The sequence below is a fragment of the Hyperolius riggenbachi genome, chromosome 1 (genome assembly GCF_040937935.1).
Source record: "Hyperolius riggenbachi isolate aHypRig1 chromosome 1, aHypRig1.pri, whole genome shotgun sequence".
Classification (NCBI taxonomy): Eukaryota; Metazoa; Chordata; class Amphibia; order Anura; family Hyperoliidae; genus Hyperolius; species Hyperolius riggenbachi.
Window position 1 is genome coordinate 368102879 of NC_090646.1, and position 15970 is coordinate 368118848.

Sequence of the window (15970 nt, forward strand, 5' to 3'; positions counted from 1 at the left end):
ATTTTTACAGTATCCCCTTTTTAAATGTGCTTTATCATACTTCCACCAGGATGGGGAGAAATGCCAAGGAACCCCTGCAGAGTACTACCCTAGTTGAGAAAGCCTGTTGTGGATGTTCTCCCTCAAATTATTGTGTCCTCCCGTCCTGCTTTGTGGCCTCCTCCTGATCCCCGTTGTGTCCACCTCCTGCACCCCAATGTCATGCATTGTAATTAACAGCGGTAGTGGTGGATATCACTGACCTGAGGGTGCCCGCGGCGATCAGCTGCTGCGTCCCTGATGACTTCCTCCGATGTCCTTCTTTACACTCCCGCTCCCCCTGTCTACATATAACTAAACAGCGGCAGCCGCGGACATCACTCACCTGGTCCTTGGAGCCAGCGCGATTAGCCCCTAGTCTCTCTCACTTCTTCCCTCTAGTGCTGGTCGCGTTTGTAGTGACGCGACCAGGAAGTGCTGGCACTATTGGCAAGGAGTGAGAGACAGGCGGCTAATCGCGCTGGCTCCGATGATCAGGTAAGTGATGACCGCGGCTGCCGTTGCTTAATGACGTAGAAACAGGGGAGTGCAGGACATTGGGGACACGGAGGGGGACAGAAGGCGAAGGGGGGACATGAGATGCACACAAAGGGCTGGAATTGGCTGGAAGCTTGTGATGTCATTTCAGTACTTCCGGGTGCTGCTGCCATGATCGCGGAATTGCTCCTAGCGTGACCGACCGCTGCTGAGAGACCACAGCCGGGTCAACTTGTCAGGAGTAGCGGGCTTCCCCCTACAGTCCAAGGACTTGCTTCTTATCCGCGGCTGCCTGGAGGCGAGGGATGCGGAGGAGGAGCGGACTGCAAGTGCTGTGTGACACCTCCACATGTGAGCTCCGCGGGTGTACTCTGTGTGGTGAGTACAGAAGGCTGCACTGTACTGCTTGTATCTACAGCATTATCTGGCAATCTTTTATAGTTTGCATTTTTATATTTGTATCCGTGCATGGAGGACAGTTCACAGTTCAGGCTGCACGGCTGTTTCAACCAAATCGTCTACTAGGAAATTCTTGGGGAAGTGCCTGGTGTTATGTTTGTACGTGGATTGCGGAGCTTTTCAGTGATGCCTGTACTCATATGGATGTCCCTTCTTTTTATTGTCACATTTGATGAATATTACATTTCTGATTATCATTAAGTAATCAAGCACAGGAGTTGTTTGTGTTTTATTGGTTTATGTTAAAGAATACCAGAGCAAAAAAGATTAGGAGAAAGGGGGAGCTGTCCTGATGGCCAATGCTCCCCCCCTTCTCCTCTGTACCCCCTCCTTTTGTAGCTAAATGCCCCCCGCATTAGGGGATACAATGGATCGGAACAGCGGCACCGCAAATTATGCTTGCATTGCATCTGGTACAGTGAAGTATACAGTCAAGGAAAAGTATGTTTTACTTCTACGTGTTGTTAAGTTAGGGTAGTTTTTTTTTTTTTTTATCCTGCCTGGTGTTGGACTCCTTTCAAATTACGTCCATTTGTGTTGCAACTGACAAAACCATTGCATCACAGCGCAATGCAATGATATTCAAGTGGAGCTATCACACTGAATGCATTGTGGCACGTTCTGTTGGGATACAGTGACAGTGATGGATACTTTCAGGCTAGTTTCACACCAGGACGTTGCGTTTTAGGGGACGTTATGGTTGCATAACGTGCCCCTAACGCAATGCCTGGTGCTCCCTGCTTTGGACGTCAGAGTGAGCCGCGTTGTGCAGCTCACTCTGGCGTCCTTGATGCGTACTCTTGTGCGCATGCGGCATCACGTGGTCCCGCTGGCCAATCACTGCACAGAGCGGCCGCTCCAGAAAGTAAACCCTGCACGTCACTGAGTGCAGTGAATATTAATTAGCCATGTGCCTGGCCGCTCTCCGCTCCTCCACAACGTTACTGAGCATGTGCAAGCAGTCTAACGCGGCTCTGCCGCTTAGAAAGTACTGCATGCAGTACGTTGTCTGGTGGCGCAGCGTTACTATGTAACGCAACGTGGGCACTGTGAACAGCCCATTGATTTTTCATTGCTGTGCTGTGCGGTGGGGTGCGTTACAGGCTGCTCTAACGTGCGCCTGTAACGTCCCACTGTGAAACCAGCCTCATTGTACTGTATGGTCGCACCAAGAACGTGTGAAGCAACTTTTTGGCTCCATTGCAATATGCGCCCTGCTCTGTTGTGATATGGAGTCGAAGTCGAGGCGTCGGAGCAATTTTTGGGTACCTGGATGTTTCATAAACTTTGTCGGATGATTTTTGTACCACCTCCACAGCCTAGGTAAGTATAAGACTTAGGAGTTGGAGCAATTTTGGGTACCTGTAGTCCAGGGGTGTCAAACTCAAACACAAAGTGGGCCGAAATTGTACACTGGGACCTAGTCGCGGGCCAAATTTGTACACTGAGGCCTAGTCGTGAGCTCAATGTCTAGTGGCCACCTCCCTCCCTCATAAAGTTCCCTGGTGTCTAATGGCCCCCCTCCCTTATACAGTTCCCTGGTTCCTAGAGGCATCTACCCTCCACTATACAGTTCCCTGGTGTCTAGAAGCCTCCACCCTCCCCTATACAGTTCCCTGGCATCTAGAGGCCTCCACCCTCCCCTCTACAGTTCCCTGGTGTCTAGTGCTTTCCCCCTACTCCCCTATATAGCTTCATTGGTGGTCTAGAGCAGGCCAAACATAATGCAAAGTGGGTAAACCACTGGAGGGCCAAATTTAATGGCTCCGAGGGCCAGATTTGGCCCGCGGGCCGGAGTTTGACATGTGTGCTGTAGTCTGAGTTGGTTTCATAAACTGAGTTGGAGCCAGATGATTTTTGTACTGACTCCACAGCCCTGGCGATATGCATAGTCAAGAACCTTTTTGTCTTTCTCTGGCGTTGACCTGAATTCTGTTCACTGGAATGTCTTTGCTCCTGTCTCTCTCTCTCTCTCTGTATGTTAGTTTCTGTGAACTTTGTACATAAAGAGGCCTATAGCATGACTGTTGTACTTCCTTTTCTTTTGTTCTGGGACTGCAATTGTTGGGATTTGCAGCATTAGAAATATACAATGCTCTACCCAAATAAACCTTCCAAATCTCTTTTACCCGATTTCTTCATCTTGTAAATTACTCCACTATCACATGACTGTCATTCATTTGGCACAAGGTGATAGTATAATCTCTTTGAGATTAGATCTGAAGTTGTGCAGAACGCATAAAGACAAAACATCATTGTAATTTTCATTAAGATATGAGTTCCATACCCTCTGTGTTCACTGTGGATGCTTGAGAAGTTTTCCATGTAATTTCATGTGTGGTTATCAATTCGCCGCACTTTTTAGAACAGCCAGAAGCTATGATGATGGATTTACAGACTTAAAGGGCAAACAAGGTGAGCAGGGAAATGTTTCTTTACTTACCTGAGGCTTCTTCCAGCCCCTAGAAGTCTTCTGGGTCCCTCGCTCTGGTGCTGGCCGCCCATATGGCGGGTTGGCGCTTATGCACGGGCACCCGTGCAGGCGCAGTATGCGCCTGCTGATGTGCAGAAGTGACGGTGGGTTGGCTAGCTGTATGGGTGGGACAGCTGGGTGCAACGGAGTTGTGGCGAGGGCCCCAGGTAAGTAAAAATACATTTCCCTGCTCCCCTCGTTTCTCTTTTAAGCACATTTGATTTGAAATGTTGATCAAATCTTGTTGACACTTCAGCCACGTGATAAAATTAATTTCTGCTTTACTCCTTACTACAATGTCAAAGGCAGATGCAGAATATGAATGTGTGGTACAGATACTGGAGAATCAACAGCTCAGGTAAAGTGTGTGTGTGTGTGTGTGTGTGTGTGTTCTTGACATGTGATGGCATTACTCAGTGGCAGAGAACTGCGATATGGTCACCCTCAGGTGTGATTTCATGGGGTGCCACCTGTCTAGGGTTGGTACTAAGCACCTGACTGGTGCAGGAGAGCAGCTGTCAGCTGTCCATCTGAAAGAGGCCTAGAGCAAGCTAAGTTCCTGGAACTCAGCCGGGGGTTTCCTCCCAGCACATTGGGATCTTTCAGATTGCTCACTACATATTTCCTATGAATAACCTGTCATGTCTACCTATGGAGACACATGGTTTCTGCTGTAATATGGGATTCTGGGAAATTCAGTCAGGGCGTTGTTCTCCCTACTGTGGATATCACATGGTCCCACCTGGCAATCAGCTGAATTCGGAGAGGAAACTACACTAGCTGTACTGCAATGGCAAGCGCATTTTCCTCATGAAAAAGGTTTACAAACAACTCCTTTGTTTCTACACATTGAGGCCTCATTCACATCTAAAATTGTGAGCACTGTGCAGCGGTTTTTTTCCTCTACCGGCGCTCCACTGCGCGCTGCGTTTTTCGTAAAAGCGCTTTTCTAATCGCTTTTCCGGAGCGGTTTTGTCACTCACTCCCTGACGCAAGCCAGGAAGTGAACTCTTTGACCCGCAAAAAAGTAAAAATACAATGTATTTATTCTAAAAAAAACCAGGGCTGTGGAGTCGGTACAAAAATCCACCGACTCCTCAGTTTAGTATTCCACCGACTTCAATTCCGACTTCTCTAATTTGCATATTACAATCTTGTTGATTTGAAAGTATGTAACATGAAATGCATCTCTTAACTGCCAACGCTTAGGAATTTTAAAAGACAACTGAAGTGAGGAGGATATGTAGTGTAGACTGCCATATTTATTGCCTTTAGTCATAGACTAAAACTAGTCCTTGGTAAGGGTACTTGTAGAAAGTACAGACAGGAACAAACAACATCTATCAGGCCCTAGGCAATGTAACTGTGGGTACATGTAAGAGTGATGTGCAGGTACTCTGCAGGGGAATAAGGAGATTCTTCCTCTATTACACATTCTTCATGCACCATCTGAACCAGGTTTATGGGTGATAGACAACACCTCTCTGTTCAATGTGCACAACATTCTCAGTGGATTCCCTGCAGCTCTGTGGGGAGTGCATATGTAGAGTATAGTACTACTGTGTAACAATAGCCCTATACACAGCACCACTGCAGACCATATGTATCAATCAAAAAAATATATTTTTATTACAAGCTTTGCAAACACATATCAATGATACACAAACATTTAAAAACATCTAAAAACAGCATAATATTGTATTTCCAGCCATATTCAACATAATGGGCCTGCTAGATATAATAATCTATTATGTTCAGTCTCAGTGGATGTATAACCTGTAACCACTGGGGGCTCAGAGAATGAGCCCCCTCGTGGATGAACCCGGGTTCAGTAAGAATTATAAAGTGCAAAAAATTGGAACCATGAAAGTGCATATAGTGCTACACAAAAACAATCATTCAACATATGCAATAACTGTGCAACCTATCAGACTAAAAGTGCAGTTTAAATACAGTCAGTCACTAATGACCAAGTGGAAGCAGCCTATTAGGATCTGCAAAGAAGTGAATAAGTAAAAGATACTTAGCCGGGTATGAAAAGAAAGGCAGGCAGACTGGCATGGAAAGACGGAAGTATCCCCTCAGGACATAGCCCACATGCTCCGCGGTCGTCACTCCGCTTTGAAAGGTGAGGTAGATAGCCCCCAGTGGTTACAGGTTATACATCCACTGAGACTGAACATAATAGATTATTATATCTAGCAGGCCCATTATGTTGAATATGGCTGGAAATACAATATTATGCTGTTTTTAGATGTTTTTAAATGTTTGTGTATCATTGATATGTGTTTGCAAAGCTTGTAATAAAAATATATTTTTTTGATTGATACATATGGTCTGCAGTGGTGCTGTGTATAGGGGTATCTTTTCTCTTTAGTACTATGTATACATGCTCTACCCCAGCACACGCAGTCATTATTACTTGGGGTGCTGACAAACTCTTTTGTGGACTACTGTGTAACAAAGTAAACCTGAGACAGATGAAATTAAAGTTTTATACATACCTGGGGCTTCCTCCAGCCCAGTTCAGGCTAATCAGTCCCTCACTGTCCTCCTCTGCCAACTGGATCTTCTGCTATGAGTCCAGATACTTGAGCAAGTCGGGCGTAGTGCGCATGCACACACTCCGCCGCCGGGAGCGTACTACACCTGCGCAGCACTATGGCCGGACTGCGCTCACTGGCTGAATTACCGGGACTCATAGCAGAAGATCCAGATGGCGGAGGAAGACAGCAAGGGACTGATTGGCCTGAAGGGGGCTGGAGGAAGCCCCAGGTATGTATAAAACTTTTCTTTTCATCCGTCTCAGGTGCCCTTTAATTTGTAGTCACCAAACTAAATAATAACATATCAAATTATTTGATTTCATGAGCAAAGGGAGTGCATACATTTGCATAAACCAGTATCAACGCAGAATTATTTCCATCTCATTGACCATCTCTATTAGTGATACGGCTACACATCAGGCTTTATTCTTACAGCATAGATGTTAGTTAGTATATATAAGAGATTCCTGTGTACACATATATACAGTCACAATCAGATATGTATATCTGACTTTAAAAATACGGGGACTGCTTTATTGAAGCAGCACAAGTAACTATTTTTTGATTGGTTTATTTCATTTTTGTGGACTAAGCACAGCTATTACTGTATGTATAAATTATTTATGATGACTATTATCTGAGAAATAGAACATTTTATCATATTTTCTATTTTAATTACAGTTTAAATTCATTAGGAGTCGGTGCATTTTTTTTCTCCGACTCCAGGTTCCCAAAATTGCTCCGACTCCACGGCCCTGTAAAAGACGTGAACGCAATTGCCGCATAAAACGGTTTTGTGAGCGGTTAGTGCTCTTCCTATACCTTCAATTATAGCAAAAACTACCCAAAAATGGTACAGGCACCGCTTTGCGGACCACAAAGCGGACTCAACGTGTTGATATGAACCTTCTCATAGAGACTCATTGCACAAGCGTTTTGTGGGCTTCGCCTTCGCCTGCGCTGGGAAAAAGGGCACAAACGCCCTAAGTGTGAACGAGCCCTGATAGTCAATTATCATTTTGATTGCTGTAAGAGTTGTGGGGTTCATTGGGCTTGGCTTTAAAAGGAACTGTATAGCAACAGATATTCCCATGTAGGTAAACTCACATAGGGCTGGTGCACACCAAAACCCGCTAGCAGATCCGCAAAACGCTAGCAGATTTTTAAACGCTTTTTTTTATTTTTATGAGGCGTTTTGCTAGCGTTTTGCGGATTGCTGCTGCGGTTTTCAGTATAGTAGATTTCATATATTGTTACAGTAAAGCTGTTACTGAACAGCTTCTGTAACAAAAACGCCTGCAAAACCGCTCTGAAGTGCCGTTTTTCAGAGCGGTTTGCGTTTTTCCTATACTTAACATTGAGGCAAAAACGCATCCGAAATCCAAAAAATGCCTCACCCAGGCATTTTTCGTTTCTGCAAAACGCCTGCCGCTCTGGTGTGCACCACCCCATTGAGATACATTGACCAAGCAGATCCGCAGCCGCAAGCGGATCTGAAAACGCCCAAAAAGCCGCTCGGTGTGCACCAGCCCATAGACTTTGTTTTATGCCCAGTTTATCATTAATATTGTAATAGCCTAAGTGATGTGGTAGTCCATGTGAACTTGTTGCAATATCTATTGACTTTAAATATAACCACTTTATCTAGACTAGGAGGATACTAAAAGACAGATTGTCTTTATTTTGCATTATATGTTAGCAATGTGTTTTTTTTTTTTGTTTTTTGTTTTTTTTTTCTTTTCTGTAATTCAGCACCTCAGGGAACTGTTTTAAAGGTTCACACCAGTCAGGCATAAAGTGGACTTAGCAGACACTATCTGCCTGCCTAGAACATATTTTTCTGTAGGTTATGTAGTTCAGGTGTTTATGCTGCACTTCTAAGCAGAACTAGAGGCAACGTGTTTTCACCTCTTTGAAGTGCAGACATAATTTGTTTTGTAAATACAGCACTATCCGCCCGGCGGATCTACTTACCCAACTTGCGGCCGACTTGTTAGAAGACACCTGCGTACTGTTGTTCAGCTCCAGCGAACTGGACTGAGCTGACGCGGCGGTATTAGGGCACTAAGGAAGGGCGACGGAGAACGGGGGGGAGAGGTGGGCATGAGGGCTGCCTCTGATGCATGCCTCCCCCCATTTTTAATATAGATTCCAGCTCTGGTATCCTTTAATTCCCCAGTGTAAAATCAAGTCCTATGTCTTAACCAAAAGTACGCAATCAACATATTTTCTCCTATCATCTTTCAGCATAGCGGCACCTGAAAAATAATTGGTTATACCCTTATTAGGCCTTGTTAACTCATTTGTAGATGGGTTTCTGATAGCTTAATGTGCATGTTCAAATGCATTGCTGCTTATCTGCTTATCAGCTCCCTGCCCATACAATTCTACTGGCCTGTTCACATCTCTGCATTGTAAAGTTGGCAATACATCAGGTGAACAATAAATAAACTACAAGCCTCTGATTGCCTTTTTACTCTTTATTGTCCTCATGGAATGAGTATGCAATTTCCTTGAGTGGATGTATTCATGCTGTCGCATAACCCTTCTCCCCAAAATACTATATTACCTTAGGTTCCTACATGTACTGGTCCCTAGGGCTGCCCTACTACAACTCCAGCATGAAGCTATTAGCTTTATCTGGGCCCATGTGCTGCCTAGGATAGCTTTGAAAAGGATGCAGCTTCCTAGATCTGTAGGGGGACCTAGCTTCTACAATTATGTGGCTGCCCAACTTGTGCATATTACTCCTAATCAAGCAGGTCAGAAAGCACCATTATGGTTTACTATTGAGCCAGTGCTCCTTTTTCCATTGACTAGCTAGCTTCCCTATCTTCGTATACTCTTCATACCTTGAAAATCTGAAAAAGATATAGAGTCCTACTTGAACTACAGGCCTCGCCTTCCCTTATTTGGGAATCTTGATTTTTCCACCAGGGCTCACTGATGACCTAGTTTCTCTCATGAGCCATAATTACATCAAGCTAACTACTGTAAAAATGGAAAACTAGTTCCAGCCTCTACTTTAGCAGACACCTTGGGCTTGATTCACAAAGCGGTGCAAACTGTTAGCACGCTGGTGAAAAGGTCCTTATCATGCCTAAACTCAGTTTAGGCATGATAACTATAGCAACAACTGGGTTAGCACCGCAGTGCACAGCTGATCAAAAGATTTGTGCTAGCAAAGTCTGGTGCGCGAAACGTCGCATAGAGTTTAATGGCACAGCTTTGCGTGCGGGACTTTGCGATCTAAACTTATCACGACTAAGGCTTCTTGCACACAGGGACGTTACAGGCGCTCCCCCAACGCACAGCAATGTAACACAAGTGGGCTGTTCACACTGCCCACGTTGCGTTACATTGTAACGCAGCAAAGTGCTGCATGCAGTAGCTATAGGCGGCTAAGCCGCGTTAGACTGTTTGCACATGCTCAGTCATGTTGGGGAGGAGGGGAGAGCGGCCGGGCACATGGCTAATTAATATTCACTGCACTCAGTGATGTGCAGTGTTTACTTCCTGGAGCGGCCACTCTGTGCGGCGATTGGCCGGGCGGGACCACGTGATGCCGCATGCGTCCAAGAGTACGCATCGCGACATCATGGACGCCAGAGTGAGCTGCACAATGCGGCTCACTCCGACGTCCACACCAGAGAGCACCAGGCGTTGCGTTAGGGGCACGTTATGTGCCCTATAACGTCCCCTAAACGCAACGTCCTGGTGTATAACTAGCCTAAACGTATCACGCCTAAACTGAGTTTAGGCGTGATAAGGGGCTTTTCACCAGCGTGCTAACAGTTTGCACCGCTTTGTGAATCAAGCCCAAGGTGTCTGCTATAGTAGAGGCTGGAACTAGTTTTCCATTTTTACAGTAGTTAGCTTGATGTAATTATGTAATTAAGTTTAGGCATGATAACTATAGCACCAACTGGGTTAGCACCGCAGTGCACAGCTGATGGAAAGTTTTGCGCTAGCAAAGTCTGGTGCGCGGAACGTCGCATAGAGTTTAATGGCGCTGCTTTGCGCGCGGGACTTTGCGATCTAAACTTATCTAAACGTATCACGCCTAAACTTATCATGCCTAAACGGAGTTTAGGCATGATATGGGGCTTTTCACCAGCGTGGTGCAATGGTTAAAGTCTTTTAGGCGTGATAACTGGGTTATCACTACTTTGTGAATCGAGCCCCTTGTCCTGTAGGCCCCACCAGATTTTCTACCTGCAGTAGATATATCACCTTTGGGCCTCGTTAGGCCCTCTTCCTCCTGATATTTCTCTACCTGCTTTGAGAATTGGTGTAAGAACACCCCATTGGAAGGTGGTGTCATTTCTCATTTATATGATCTACTTGCTACCAGACCACAGGCATGACCCCTACCCTGGCAAAGTGAGAAGGCGAGCTTGGTTTTCAATTTAACCCCCTTAAATGGATGCATTGTTTTGAAACCCTCATGAAGGGAAGTTTATAATATTCAATACTAGAGACTAATTTGAAGCTCCTCCATAGTAACCTGGATTGGGGTGAGGTAGGCTCTAAGCTATCCACTGGTTTCTTATCTATGCTATTGTGGATGTGGTACCAGAGATACCATTTCACATATGTGGCAAACTTGCCCATTGGTATCAGTGTATTGGCCGCAGATTAGTGCTCTAGTGGCCTTGGTCCTTCAGGTCCTCTTTTCTAAAGACCACATACTATTATTGGGTAATAAAAAGAATAAGACATCTGGCTTATAGGCCGGTTCAGCACATAGCTAATTCTGCCAAATCATATTAGATTACGTTACATATCCTTCATGTTAGAAGGATCTTATCCTTCCTATCCGATCTCTGGATCATTTTATTGCCAGAGTTCATAGAGGTATCATTGCAACCATGGAGGACCGAAGGCGACAGTTTACTAAGACCTGGACCCCTTGGGTGGACTATGCAGATAATAGTGGCCTACATTTTATGTTATTTAAATTATCTATGTCCTCATCCACATCATGTCTGGCATGGTTTTTTGGCATCCCGGGAATTCAGTTGGCTCCATGGTGCTATGGGTTTTTTATGCATCGAATGTACTGAGCTACTGCAATCGAAGTCATAGATGCAAACTTCTTTGTTACCGTATTTCTGCTCTTGTTCTTATTTTTGCTGTTTTTCTTTCTGCTGTAGTTTTTTGCTCTTTCCCTTTCTTTTCTGCCTCTTTTCTTTTCTCTGCTGCATGCCATGTTATTACAGAATGTTATCCCCTGCGTGGGGTCACTATGCTTTTTGTATGGCTAATACTCGAAGGGTGCTCAGACGATGTTTGACTTCACCAATGTTTTCAAGCGAGAAAGTTGTCACTGCAGTCCCAGACCGCTGATGGTCTGTGAGTGCAGTGCTGTTCAGTTTGATCAATGACATTGACTGGATATGTATTGACGGGCCACACTTGACACTGAAATATTTGATGTAAGACAGTGACCGTGCTTAGTAAAGATGGTCAGTGAGATGCAAATAGCATGCAGCTTGGAATTGAGGCAATCACAATTGGCAGGAAGTGCATTAGATTGGCCCAATTCACAGCATTCCGAGGGACTGCCTACTTGAAGCTAAGACTACTGTAAAAATTCTGAAATACAAACGTGCATAAAATATAGCTTTAAAGTGTATGTGGAGAGGGCTCACTTTTAGTTTCCCCCCTGAACTGTGTTCCCAGATAAACACCCGGTCACAGGAAGTACAGTGCCACTTATATTTAGGACAACTATCTTAAACATTTTTAAAATTTAAAATGCCTATATAGAAATGTACGTCTCAGAGTAAAATGCACAAAAAAAATTGCTTTTTCCTATGTTGCGGTCACTTATAGTACGTAGGGAAAATCTGACAGATCTGTCAGGTTTTTGACTTGTCAATCTACTGACTAAACTGTACTTGCTTAGTTGAACTGGCAAAATGTACAAGCGAGCAGGGAGGCCGTCTGGTATCTTTTTATTAAAAACATAAAAGCAGAGCGATCAACAGTAACAAGAACTGCAACACTAATGTTGCTAAGTAATCAATGTCCTCTTTGGCGTAAGCCTAATGCTGTCCAAACAAAGTTCATCCACATTGGATAAGTATAGGCTCTTCACTGTAAAACTTCCTCCAAAGAAATTGATAAATTTCTGTCACAGCGCTTATCACTATACGCTCACCAGATCGGTTGGCCAATCTTTTCAGATCAGCAGTCAGCGTTTTTGGCCTTGCCAGCAAGAGATTCCTCCGATCACTTCACCAGCCTCTCCAGGCATCCGACCATAAGCTCAGAATAAAACAAGGGAAATGCAATAGTGTGATACCATTTGGATAGAGCTTAATATTATCACCAGTGCACCCCTTTTCCAGAACAGTGCCACCAACGTGCTTCCACCATAAACAGATACACAAGGCGCTCACCAGATGCACTGGCCGACCCGCAACAGACCAGCAATATAGCGTGTTGTTATAACTTCAGTTTTTGGGATAAAGGACATCCTAGGACTCAAACAAAGCCGACCATAGCATAATTCCGTTTGATTTTAATAAGTAATAAAAGTAGTGCACTTACAAATTTGCAGTAAAACATGCGCATATAAAAAAACGTAGCACAGGATCCTCCAGCGTCTCCTCAGCTCCTTAGGCTCCGCCCTACTAGTTTCGTCCAATGACTCATCAGGGGCTCGGCCATTCAGAGCTGAGGGACGCTTTAAATACTCTCCACCTCTATCACATGACCAGCTGTCTCAGCTGGATTCATTCGCTGCTGCCGCTTCTGTCATAATCATGCGGCCACTCCAATAGGCTTTCCATATTGGACTAAAGACTACAGTACCCATCTCACTTAGCGGCTACTTCCGCATTTCGGGTGTGTACACCCATCACTCAGCATTTATTACTTGAAATCCTAATCCCCCTTCCAGTTAAAAACAGTAGCCTTATTAAACAACCCCAGTATATCATTACACTCACCGCTTTCCTCCACTGTACATCCCCCATCTGCTAACTGGGGGCTGCAAACTCCAGAATCCACATGTCAGCAGCAGCGGCCATCTTGTGCCTCATAGACTACATTACCCAGAATCCCCTGAGTCAGACGGCTGCCGTCTTGAAAAAACAGACTACAGGGATACTGATGTCCTCTGCTCCGGATTGCAATGACTACATCACCCAGGATCCCCTGAGTCATAGCGGCGGCCATCTTGGAGAGGGACTACAAGGGAAAAAAATGCCCCTTGTACAGTATTTCATAGATATCTTCTGCCTACTCTTGCAGGCATGAAGCTAGTACAAGCTAAAAACTCAAAAATTAAAAGTAAAACTAAAAAAACCTTGCAAAATGAACTACATAACCAAAAATATATAAAATTGGGGGGAAAAGAAACATCACCAATCAGTGGCCATAGAAATTCTCATTCCTGAGCAACCTTATTTGAAAATCGGGGAAATAAAGAAGGTATGGTTACCACATGACTCAGAGTACCCCCTTATGTGATGCCCCCACACACGATCACCTATCGGGACCCATCCTACATATCATTACATTCACCACTTTCCTCCACTATACACCCCCATCTACTAACTGAGGGCTGCAAACTCCAGAATCCACCTGTCAGCAGCAGCGACCATCTTGTCCCTCATTGACTACATTACCCAGAATCCCCTGAGTCAGACGGCTGCCATCTTGAAAAAACGGACTGCAGGGACACTAATGCCCTCTGCTCCGGATTAGAATGACTACATCACCCAGGATCCCCTGAGTCATAGTGGCGGCCATCTTAGAAAGGGACTACAAGGAAAAAAATGCCCTTTGTACAGTATTTCATAGATATCTTCTGCCTACTTATGCGGGCATGAAGATAGTGCAAGCTAAAAACTCAAAAATAAAACTGAAACTAAAAAAGTCTTGCAAAATAAAACTACATAAACAAAAATATATAAAATGAAGAAAATGAGAAAAAAAGGGGGGGGGGGGGGAGGGGGGTTAGAAATATCAACAATTAGTGGCCATAGAAATTCTCATTCCTGAGCGACCTTCTTGGGAGATCAGATCACGGAAATACAGTGACAAAAAGGGTATGGTTACCACATGACTCAGAGTACCCCCTTATATGATACCCCCACACACGACCACCTATCGGGACCCATCCACTAAGGTATAATTAACTAACCTCTCATCTACCCAATTTGTATAGATGCCTTAAATGGGCCTACAGTATAGACCAGAACCTTGACCAGTATAAAGAACTGCGGCTCATAAATCCAGCTTCAACAGTGGGAACACAAACCCCAAAAATGACAGTTTTATCACCCTCACCCTCCCATATCACCTGATAACCCTAATCATCCGCAATAAAACAGTTTATGTCAAGTTCCACATTCAAACCCCCAGGGGTGAGTGTCTTAAGCTCATATATCCATCTCGTTTCCATTTTTGATATCTCCCTAACCTTATGACACCCCCTCCACCTAGTCGTTAATTTCTGTAACCCACAAAACTTCAAGAATGTAGGATTTCTATTGTGTTTCTCCAAAAAATGTTTAGACACACGGGGCCATATGCAATTCACTTTTTCACCTGAGTTTTCTCCTAGGAGATCATTTTTCATCTTCAATTTAGAATAAGTTTTCAGCAATTTGCAAAGGAAAAAGTACCACAAAGTAGGAGAAAAGGTACTATCATAATTATTTTGAGTATTTTTTTGCTTGCTGGGGGTTTAAAACGCATTTTATTGACAAGTTTCAAAATATCACCTAGGAGAAAACTCAGGTGAAAAACTGAATTGCATATGGCCCACTGTGTCCCCCGAAACCTCTTGCAATATTATTAATGTGTTCCCCAATTCTCCTTTTTAGGGTCCTTTTCGTGCGGCCCACATATTGTAGGCCGCACGGGCACCAAAGGAGGTAGACCACATATTTACTGCTGCAGTGAATAAATTCCTTAATTTTATGACTCCTCCCAGTTTGCAAAGAAGTGATTTCCTGTTTCCTAACACCATGTGCTGTTTCGCATGCAACACATTGGTGACACGGATAAAAACCCACATTACCCCAGGCATCGGTTCTGTCTCTTACTTTAGGGCCATCCACATATGTTTTAACCAATTTTTGCTGAAGGTTACTAGCTCGCCTATAAATGAACTTTGGCTACTCTGGTAGCGACCTACCCAGAACAGGGTCATTCCTTAAAAGACTCCAATGCCTTCTATAAATCCTTTCCACCTGTTTATATTGTGAGTTATAATCCATCAGGACCGCATATTCAAACACATTGGACCCATTGTTGCTCTCTCTTTTATCCTCTAAGTAATGTTCTCTCTGTGTATTTAAAACTTCAGTAGAAATTTCGTCAAGATAATCCCTACTATATCCCTTTTCCACAAACCGCTCAATGAGCATCTCTGCTTGCATAATATAGTCTGTTTCAGTACTGCAATTTCTCCGTATTCTACTAAGTTGGCCTTTGGGGATGTTCCGCATCCAATTAGGGTGATGACAACTTTTTACTGGGATATATGAGTTCCGGTCGGTTTTTTAAAAAAAAAGGTTTTCGTTCCTACCGTACCCTCCCTTTTCATAACCACCACATCCAAAAAATCTATTTGTTCTTGACTACATTTCATTGTTAGTTCAATCCCCCATTCATTATTATTGGCCCACTGTATGTATCTTTCCAACTCTTCCTTATCACCACTCCAAATCCAGAAAAGGTCGTCAATAAACCGTTTCCAATTGGATACTTTACTACTTTCCTGTGCCCTTAGTATCTTTCTCTCCCACTGATCCATAAAAATATTTGCTACACTCGGAGCAAATTTTGCCCCCATGGCACATCCAACGGCCTGCACGTAAAATGCACCATTGTACCAAAAATAGTTGTGTGATAAACAGAATTCCAGTAGTTCCAAAATAAACCCAATTTGGTCCTCACCCACCCCCCCAGCCTCTAAAAGAGCTTCCTTTACAGTTTCCAATGCCCTTGTATG

The 15970-nt window shown here is 44.2% G+C and overlaps 2 protein-coding genes across 11 annotated transcripts in view; one reads left to right on the plus strand and one right to left on the minus strand.

Annotated features, from left to right (window-relative positions):
• The window catches only part of LOC137515237 (E3 ubiquitin-protein ligase RNF170-like), a 37558-nt gene extending 37042 nt beyond the window's left edge, over positions 1 to 516 (minus strand). For 3 of the 6 annotated variants that reach the window (XM_068234271.1, XM_068234274.1, XM_068234273.1), the window contains exon 1: positions 365 to 516. The gene's annotated coding sequence lies outside the window, so the exon portion shown is untranslated. The other 3 variants (XM_068234272.1, XM_068234276.1, XM_068234275.1) reach the window with 1 other exon arrangement.
• Positions 438 to 15970, plus strand: part of LOC137515186 (mitochondrial nicotinamide adenine dinucleotide transporter SLC25A51-like) — a 43002-nt gene continuing 27469 nt past the window's right edge. Inside the window, exons 1-2 of one of the 5 annotated variants that reach the window (XM_068234268.1) lie at positions 561 to 894; positions 3754 to 3806. The gene's annotated coding sequence lies outside the window, so the exon portion shown is untranslated. Of the gene's footprint in view, positions 517 to 536; positions 895 to 3753; positions 3807 to 15970 lie in introns of those variants that run through there. The other 4 variants (XM_068234269.1, XM_068234270.1, XR_011020532.1 and 1 more) reach the window with 4 other exon arrangements.